Source organism: Rhinolophus hipposideros, assembly GCF_964194185.1.
Source record: "Rhinolophus hipposideros genome assembly, chromosome: 3".
NCBI classification, from domain to species: Eukaryota; Metazoa; Chordata; class Mammalia; order Chiroptera; family Rhinolophidae; genus Rhinolophus; species Rhinolophus hipposideros.
This window is the reverse complement of record NC_138049.1, coordinates 109145374-109155810: the sequence shown is the minus strand read 5'-3', so window position 1 is coordinate 109155810 and position 10437 is coordinate 109145374.

Genomic DNA, 10437 nt, shown 5'->3' with positions numbered 1-10437 from the left:
GACACCTAACCACTTGGCTACCTGGCCAGATGTAAGTGTAGCACAATCATATTCATCATCTCTACACTTCCACCTATAGTATTATATCAAATTGCCTTTTTCTGGTTCAATCTTGACTCAATCCTCACAATCAGATTCATTTCACAGCAATGAAATTTATCTATTTTTAGATACATTTCACAGCTATGAAATGTATATATTTTTAGATACAATTCACAGCGACATAAAACTGATAAATGATGCTTAGAGTGGTTCAGTTACTTGGTATATATAAAATAACAGGTAAAACCAGTACACTTAGGTATTAAATACATAAATGCTTGTCGAACACATGAATGATTGAACACAGCCAGGGTTTCAACCCTGATTTGCTGACCCTGCTCCAGCTAGTGTCGGCATTCTCCCAGAGGCTATAGTCCTTCTGCTGCTGCATTTTGCATTTGAGGGGCCAAATTTCCTACCTCCAGTTTATAACATTTCCTGGAATTCCTGTTTTCTGGGAGACATCAGTAAACAACAAAACATGGCTCTGTGATGCTGTTATATTTGCTTCTGAAATATACTGGACTGCAAGGAGAACCCTCATTTCTCTCTCGTTTTTTTCTCTGGGGCTTGGCATTGTTCAGTCTGATATCGCAACAATAAAAAACATGGTTGGAAAAAGGTGGAAAAAAACACAAGTGCCTCAATAAGGCCATTTTGGTTCTAGAGTAAGCTGGAGTCTTAGAGCATAAGATTGGTTTAGAATGTCTACTACCACCAACACTGAGAATAGCCAGGTAGGGTAATCTCCACTAGAGCAGGATCCAGAATGCTTAGGTTCTGCTTGTGGCTCTGTCCCATTCATTATGTGTCTTTGTACAGGCCACTTCGCCAACTCCATCTCCACTCCCTCCCTCCCGCCTCCACATTTTTTCTTCCCTGGAGGAAACTGAACTTGAAATTTTCAAATAAACCCAGCATCAAGGAACCCCTTTCACTCCCTCAGGTCTCTCTGCTTTTTACATAATTTTTTAGAGAAATTCAAAGAGAAAAGTTTCTTACTTGCAAAAATGTTATTGCTTTTTCCTTCCTATGAAATCTCTACTTCTATTCTTAGCTTTAGCAAGAGTGAGCCTCTTCTTTCCCTCTCATGATCCCTTACTAAATTCTATAAACGCACCTTAAGCACGCCACTATCTACCATGGGAAGCTCACCTACAATCCATGGATAAGGATTTATTCATTTAGTGAGTCAAACAATCCTATTTATTTTTTGAATGATGTTGGTTGTTATGATTTTTCTTAAGCCTTGACTTAGAACGAGTATCCTGCTGTTCAAATCACTATGATTCACTTCTTTTTTGTCCTGCTTTCACAGTTCAAAGAAAACTTAATTTTATATCAGTAACTTCAAAACTGTTTTGCAATACAAACTTTGAGAGAGAAATTTCCCCTGTTAGATTAACAAATATTTTATTTAGATAATTTCCCTTTCAATTCCCCCCAGAGGGCAGGGATCATATTTCATTATTAACCCTATTACACCCAGTGCATTGGCATGTAGTAAGTACACAATAACTATTTTTTTAGCAAGTGAATGAATGAATGAAAAAGTCCAGATTTTTAATAAAAGAACCACCAAACATCTAAAAAGCAAGGTACACCAAGAGACTACTTTAAATTATTTGTTTGTTGGGCTAGTAAGTAACATTATAGGATTGCTGTAAGGATTGAATGAAGATGTAAAGTGATTTAAAATGCCTGGCATTTGGAATCACCATGTAAGTGCTCGGCATTATCATTATTATCATATATCAGAAAAGACAACCAGGGCCGGCCGGTGGCGCAGGCGGTTAGAGCTCCGTGCTCCTAACTCCGAAGGCTGCCGGTTCGATTCCCACATGGGCCAGTGGGCTCTCAACAAAAAAAAAAAAAAAAAAAAAAAAAAAAAAAAAAAAAAAAAAAAAAAAAAAAAAAAAGAAAAGACAACCAGCAGTGGGGGAACAAATGAACCAATAACCTGTATAGGCAATCCACAGAAATAGAAAACTAAATGGCTAAAAAAAAAATACAAAAAATCCACTTCATGAATACTTAAAGATATGCTAATTAAATAGTAATACAGTATTTTCCCCTCCATTAGACTGACAAATATTTATAAAATTAATAAATAGGTCTGGGCAAGAGTATTTGAAAGCATGTGTTTTGAAATATTGCTGTGGAAACGTGAATTGACACAAACACAGAGAATAATTTTATAAGTCCTATTAAAATTTAAAAGTTTACATTTTTATTCCCTCCTAAAACCCAACTATTAAGTATGTGTTGGGGAGATGGGAAAGGAGCAACTTCAAGTATAGTGTGTCTAGTTCTGTTATTATTATTTTGAATACATATGTAGGTAGATTGATAAAGTGTAACACATACAATTAATATATATTTACTTGGTGTTAAAAGAGTTCACCTGTAAATATTTCAAATATATTCCAATTTTTAAATCTTCCTTTTGCATTTTTTATTTGCTGGAAGACTAAAAAAAAAGAAAAGAAAAGAAAATACCACAGACCTTTTGCAACTTCTGAAAAGTCCTAACTCGTATTGACAAGAATGTATACCAATTGTCAAAAGTTTGTATCTTTAGGGTTAGAATGGGCCTCTTGCATTTCCCATATCATTTTTGTAAAGTTTTGCTTTTTATTTTAGTCTCAAGCATGTATTAATTATATAAATCAAAACGACTAAATGGGACTTCTGGTTTCTAGTCTAACATGTAAAGAGCTTCAAAGTCATCACCCCCATCTTCACAACAAGGAAAAATGCTGAAAAAACTGAAAAACAACAACTCTTCTTAGATCCATGAGAGAACTGAGGTCTCAGGGCAAATTGCTTCCCTGAAAATTGGAGAGACAGGTGGATAAAGATATTTACAATTTGGGATTTGAGAGGTCCAAGAGGGAGGATTAGGTAAATGCTATACCTACTGCACCCCAGGATCACACCAAAATTACAAATAAATTATAGAACAACCAAACTCAAGAATCATCTGAACACTAGCTGAACAGAACCCCTATAACTAAGGATATAAAGAAGAGGCCATGTCAAGACTGGTAGGAGGAGCGGAGAAGCTAAACGGTCTGACCCTAAACCCACAGAGGGAGGTTGGATGCTGGGAGGGACACCTCAGTGGCAGCGGTCCGCCCTGAAGAGGGAGGGGGTCCCAGGCCCATGTCAGCCTCCCCAGCTCGGGGGTCCTGAGCTAGGAAGAGGAGTTCCCACAGCATCTGGCAGTGAAAATCAGCAAGGACTCAATCTGCCTTTCCCAGTGGGGCAGAAGGTGGCTGGAAACCCAGATGCCCTCTTGTAGAGCCAGTACATGGACTCACTTACTGGCGAGCACTCACCTGGTCTCTGGTGGAGGAGTGGCAGCTCAGGAAGCCCAGGGACATGTGGGGAAGGATTGAACTGAGTGCCTTTGGCATGGAAGTTGGAGGGAGAGGAGCCATTGTTGCCCCTATGTGGACCCTGACACACATGTCACCTATAGGAGGGCACCATCTTTTCAGGGTAAAACCCACTGCCAAAGCACCAAGCCTGGGACCACATTGGTCTGGTGGAATCCACACATGCGCACTGCCTTGGTAATGCCCTGGGCCCCCACCCTCCACACAGCTGGTGCTACATTGCCTGGGAAACTCTTGTCTGCTGGGCTACTGGCCCCACCCCACAGGCAGAGGACCTGTGCTGCCCCAGGAAACATTTGCTGGGGTGTATTAAGCCAAGACCTGTACTACAGCCTAGACAGGTGGTGGCAGGCCTAAGTTGGGCAGTGGCTGGCCGTAGTGTTCTCGGGACATTTTTGTGGGGTGATCATGGGCCCATAACTCATGTGGGAGCAGAGACTGCACTGAATTTGTAGAAACCACCCACCACACCCCTTAGCTCCCTATAACCTTACCTCGCCCACCTAGACCTGCATTGCCAGGGGCACACTGGGCACATGGGTGACCAGCCCTGCCCTCACAAGCCATGGAGGGCATTTTAGAGCTACAGAGAATCCACAATGGCCCTGGGAGACTTTGGTTCTAGACAGTGAACCAAAAACTGCACTGCAGCCACACAGGTGGAGCTTTCAGGAATTTGCAAGTGTGAGTTGGTGGCTGGCTGCAGAGTTCTCAGGGAGCTGTTTAAGGTGGTCACAGGTGAGGCACTGGCATAAGAACTGAATCTGCATTAACTTTGTAAAACCCACTGGAACTCTACCCCACCTAGCTAGTGCTGTATTGCCAAGGGCACTCTCAACATTGGGTCAATCAGCCCAGCACTTGTACCTCAGGAGGCTCTTTCAACAGCTGGGCCTTATGGGCAGCTGGAGGCTGGCAATAGACCTAGGGAGCCCTAGGCCTTTTGCTAAGCTGCCTCAGACCCACTATTGGTGGCAGCCAGCCTCAGTTCACAGGAGGTCTACCCCATACACTCCAGGTCCAGCACAGGCAGCAGCCAACCACATATAGCTTTGAGGCTCCTATCAAGTAGCCATGGGCTGGAAACAGGCAAGGCTGAAATAGTCCTGCATAGGATCTCCACCCAAGAAACACCAGAAACAACACACCCAGAGGCCAGCCTCAGACCACACCAGACCACTACTTGGCAGGACCTATAAGTGGAATACCCCAAAGGAGGTCTCAATAGGCACAAGAGCCCATAGGGGTGAAGCCTCCTTTACAGGGGCAGCCCATACACAGCAGCTCATACATAGCCAATCCTCACAGTCAATCAGCCTGGGAGTCAATCCCACCCATTGATGCACCAAAAGTGATCAAGGCTCAACTACAACAGGAGAACACACAAAACACACAAGGGACATTCCTGGAACACACACACAGGAGATCAGGGAGACTGTGCCATTGGACCACACAGGACACATACTACATTAGGCCACCCAGCAAAGACTGAAAAATATAGGAGATCTACCTAATACACAGATGCAAACACAGAGCAGCGTGAGAAAACAAAACATATCTCAAATAAAAGAATAGGAGAAACCTCTAGAAATGGAACTAAATGGAATGGAGGAAACCAACCTACCAGAGACAGAGTTTAAAACACTTATTATAAGAATGCTTAAGGAACTTAGTGAAAATTTCAACAAAAAAATAGCAATCATAAAGAAGGACATCAAAACCATGAAAAAGAACCAGTCAGAAATAAAGAATACAGTAACAGAAATGAAGAATACACTGGAAGGAATCAACAGCAGATGAAACAGAGGATCGAGTCAGCAATTTAGAAGACTAAATAGCAGAACACACTCAATTGAAACAACAAAATGAAAAAAGAATAAAAAACAATGAAGACAGTTTAAGGGACCTTTGGGACAACATCAAGCATAACAATGTACATGTCATAGGAGTTTCAGAGGAGAAGAGAGAAAGCAAGGAAGGGATCAAGAACCTATTTAAAGAAATAATGACCAAAAACTTCCCTAACCTGTTGAAAGTCATAGACCAGGAAGTGCAGAGAGTCCCAACAAGATAGGCCCAAACAGGCCCAAACCAAGACACAGCATAATTAAAATGGCCACGTTAAAGACAAAGAGAAAATCCTAAAAGCAGCAAGGAAAAGACTAGTTACTCACAAGGGGGCTCCCATGGGACTACCAGCTGATTTCTCAACAGAAATTTTGCAGGCCAAAAGGGAGGGGCAGGAAATATTCAACATGATGAAATAAGGACCTACAATCAAGACTGTTCTACCCAGCAAGGCTATCATTTAAAATTGAAGGAGAGATGAAGTTCTTCTTGGAAGAACTTCAAGAAGAAGCAAAAGGAATTCATTACTACCAAGCCAGTATTACAAGAAATGTTAAAAGGACTTCTTTAAGCAGAAGAAAGAAGAAAACAAACAAGTAACAAACATCAAAAATATGAATAATAAAATGGCAATAACTATGTACCTATCAATAATCACTTTAAATGTAAATGAAGTAAATGTTCCAATAAAAAGACATACAGTAGCTGAGTGGCTAAGTAAATAAGACCCATGCATATGCTGTCTACAGAAGACCCACATCAGATCGAAAGACACACACAGACTGAAAGTGAAGGGATAGCATAAGATATTTCATGCAAATGAAAATGAGAAAAAAAGCTTGGGTAGCAATACTTATATCAGACAAACTAGATTTAAAAATGAAGACTATAATAAGACACATGATATAATAATAAAGGGATCAAACAAGAGGACATAAACATAGTGAACATCTATGCACCTAATATAGTAGCACCTGAAAATATAAAGCAAATATTGACAGACAAAAATGCAAAGATCAACAGTAACACAACCATAGTAGGGGACTATAACACCCCACTGACACCAATGGACAGGTCCTCCATATAGAAAATCATCATGGAAACAGTGGCCTTAAATGACACATGAGACTAGATGGATTTAATTGATATTTTTAGAGCATTTCATCCAAAAGCAGCTGAATATATGTTCTTTCCAAGTACACATGGAACATTTTCCATGATAGACCACATGTTAGGCCAGAAAACAAATCTCAATATATTTAAGAAGATTGAAATCATATCAAGCATCTTCTTGGACCACAATGCTATGAAACTGGAAATTAATTACAAGAAGAAAACTCGAAAAATACACAAACACATGGAGGCTGAATAACATGTTACTAAATAGGGAGTGGGTTAACAATGAGATCAAGGAAGAAATCAAAAGGTACCTCAAGACAAACAAAAATGAATACACAATGATCCAAAATCTATGGGATGCAGCAAAAGCAGCCCTAAGAGGGAAATTCATGGCAAAGAAAAAAGAATAATCTCAAATCAACAGTCTATCCTTACACTTAAAGAACAAGAGAAAAAACAGCAAAATAAGCCCAAGGTGAGTACACGGAAGGAAATAATAAAGATCAGATATAAATGAAACAGAGATTCCACCCCCCCAAAAAAATATACAAAAGATCAATGAAACCAAGAGCTGGGGTGTTTTTTTAAGGTAAACAAAATTGAGAAACATTTAACTAGACTCATCAAGAAAAAAAGAGAGAGAACCCAAATATATAATATCATAAATGAAAGAGGAGAAGTGACAACTGACACCAAAGAAATACAAAGAAAAATGTAAGAAAATGTTATGAGAAATTATATGCCAATAAATCAGACCATGTGAAAGAAATGGATAAATTCCTGGAAACATACAATCTTCCAAGGCTGAATAGAGAAAAAAACAGAAAATCTGAACAGGCCAATTACTACCAAGAAAATTGAATCAGTAATCAAAAAGTTCCCAACAAACAAAAGTCATTGACCAGATGGCTTTACAGGCGAATTTTACCAAACATTCAAAAAAGAATTTATGCTTATTCTCCTCAAATTATTACAAAAATTCCAGGAGGAGGGAAGGCTCCCATGCTCATTTTATAAGGTCACCATTACCCTGATCTCAAAACCAAATAAAGACATTACAAAAAAAGAAACCTATAGGCCTATATCCTTAATGAATATAGATGCAAAAATCCTCAACAAAATATTAGCAAACCGAATTCAGCAATACATTAAAAAGATCATACCCCACGATCAGTTGGATTCATTCCTGGTATGCAAGGTTTGTTCAATATCTACATATCAATTAATGTGATACACCACATAAACAAAATGAAAAATAAAAATCTTATGGTCATACCAATAGATGCAGAAAAAGCATTTGAAAAAATCCAGTATCTATTTATGATTTAAAAAAAAAAAACTCTTAGCAATGTGGGAATAGAGGCAACATATCTCTACATAATGTCAACTTATACTACAAGGCTATAGTAATCAAAACAGCTTGGTATTGGCATAAAAACAGATCACATAGATCAATGAAACAGAATAGAAAGCCCAGAAACCAATCCATGCCTATATGGTCATTTAATCTATGACAAAGAAAACAAGAATTTACATTGGGGTAAAGATAGTCTATGTAACAAATGGTTCTAGGAAAACTGGACAAATACATGCAAAAAAATGAAACTGGACCACATCCTTACTCCATATACAAGAATAAACTCAAAATGGATTAAAGACTTAAATGTAACACCCAAAACCATAAAACTCCTAGAAGAAAATATAGAAAGTAAACTCTCAGACATTACCCTTAGTAATATTTTTACTGATGTATCCCCTCAGGCAAGGGAAACAAAAGAAAAAATAAACAAATGGGACTACATCAAACTAAAAAGTATTTTTAGAGCAAAGAAAACTATCAACAGAGCAAAAAGACATCCTGGTGAATGGGAGAAGATATTTGCCAGTGACACATCTGATAAGAGGTTAATATAAAAAATTTATAAAAACTCATACACCTCAACACCAAAAAAAAAAAAAAAAAAAGAAAACAATCCAATTAAAAAATGGGCAGAGGACATGAAGAGTCATTTCTCCAAAAAGGATAAACAAATGGCCAATAGACAAATGAAAAGATGCTCAATGTCACAAATTATCAGAGAAATGCAAATTTAAAAAAAACACAATGAGATATCACCTCACTCCTGTCAGAATGGCTATCATCAATAAATTAACAAACAGCAAATGTTGGCGAGGATGTGGAGGAAAGGAAACCCTCGTGTACTGTTGGTGCAGTTGAAAATTGGTGCAGCTACTATGGAAAACAATATGGAGTTTCCTCAAAAAATTAAAAATGACACTACCTTATGACCCCAGCAATTCCACTTCTGGGTATTCATCCAAAGAAATCCAAAATACTAATTCAACAAAATATATGCATACTTATGTTTACTGCAGTGCTAATCACAATAATCAAGATATGGAAACAAACTAAATTCCCATCCATAGATGATTTGATAAAGACATTGTAGTACATTTATACAATGGAGTGTTACTCCACCAAATAAAAGGATGAAATCTTAGCAATTGAAACAACATGGATGGACTTAGAGGATAGTGTGCTATGTGAAATAAGTCAGACTGAGAAAGACAAGTACTATATGATCTCACTTATATGTGGAATCTAAAGAACAGAATAAATGAACAAACAAAACAGAAATAGACTCATGGATACAGAGAAAAAAAACTGATGGTTGCAAGATGGGAAGGAGAATGGGGGATTGAGAGAAGGTGTAGGAATTAGAAAGTACAAATTGATAGTCACAAAATAATCATGGGGATTTGAAATACAGTATGGGGAATGTAATCGATAATGTAAAGATTATATAAGATGTCAGATGTGTACTGGACTTATCAGGGGTCACTTCATAGACTATATAAATGCCAAACCACTGTGCTATACACCCGAAACTAATATAAAACAATATTGAATGTCAACTATAATTAAATATATATTTATATAGTTATGGGATATAAAGTACAGCATATGGAATATAGTCAATGGTATTATAAGAGCTGTATACGATGTCAGAGGGTTAGTAGACTTGGGGGGTTATCACTTTGTGAGGGGGATAAGTGTCTAATAATTATGTTGTTTTGTATACCTGAAACTAATAAAAAAAGAAAGATATTGTAAAAGAAAATAAAAAGGAGAGAGAGAATTATAATTTATCTGGAGCAGAATCCCTGGAGCAGAAGCTGACAGTTGACACCTGTATAAGAAAACTTAAACTGTAATTAGCGAATTGTGGGAGGCTCAGTGGTGACCTGAAAAACTTCAAGAGGGCCCTCTCCTGGGAGAGCCCCATACTTTCCTGAGTTTTACCTCCAGAAGCTCTACCAGGTTCTCACTTTGAAGATCAGAGAAAAATCCCCTCGTGCTTCTGGCAGTAAGAATGGGAAAGTAGCCATTTTGAAATATGGTAAGCACCCAATAATTATTCTTTAATGGATGAATGAATGAATGAATGAATGATTTAACCAATTAATTTAAATATCTAGATTTTTAAAATAGAAGAACCTCTAAGCACACACAAAAAAGCAAGTTACACAGAAAGCTTCCTTTACAAGCAAGAACTCCTACCTAGAACTCTTTGTTCTTCTAGCAAGGTCTGCCCTTAGGAGGATACTGAAATCGCCCCTCCCAAGAACACATAGAATGTACACCTATATTTAGAGCAATTCTCCCTGAGAAACAAGCGAGGGGCAATTGAACAGCTTCTGCACAAGAAACAAGAGAGAGACTGCCATAGATTAGGTTGGGGAATCGCGAAAGCTCTTTAGAAGCTGAGGGAACTCTCCAGGACCAGAGGAACCAATGAGTGCCATTGTTTATATTTCCCGGCACTTAGATAGCAGACAGGAGCTCTACCCATGTCTGACCAAACTGCAGGCCACTGTAGTGTGTCCGCAGCCATTCCTCTCAGAGCTAACTTCAGCAGGAACAGGAGGATGCCATGCACCATGCACTCAGGGCTGCTCCAACCAGAAATTGATCCAGCATGTACAACAGGGTGCTGCTGCACAGTTCCACTAGGCCAGACATGCA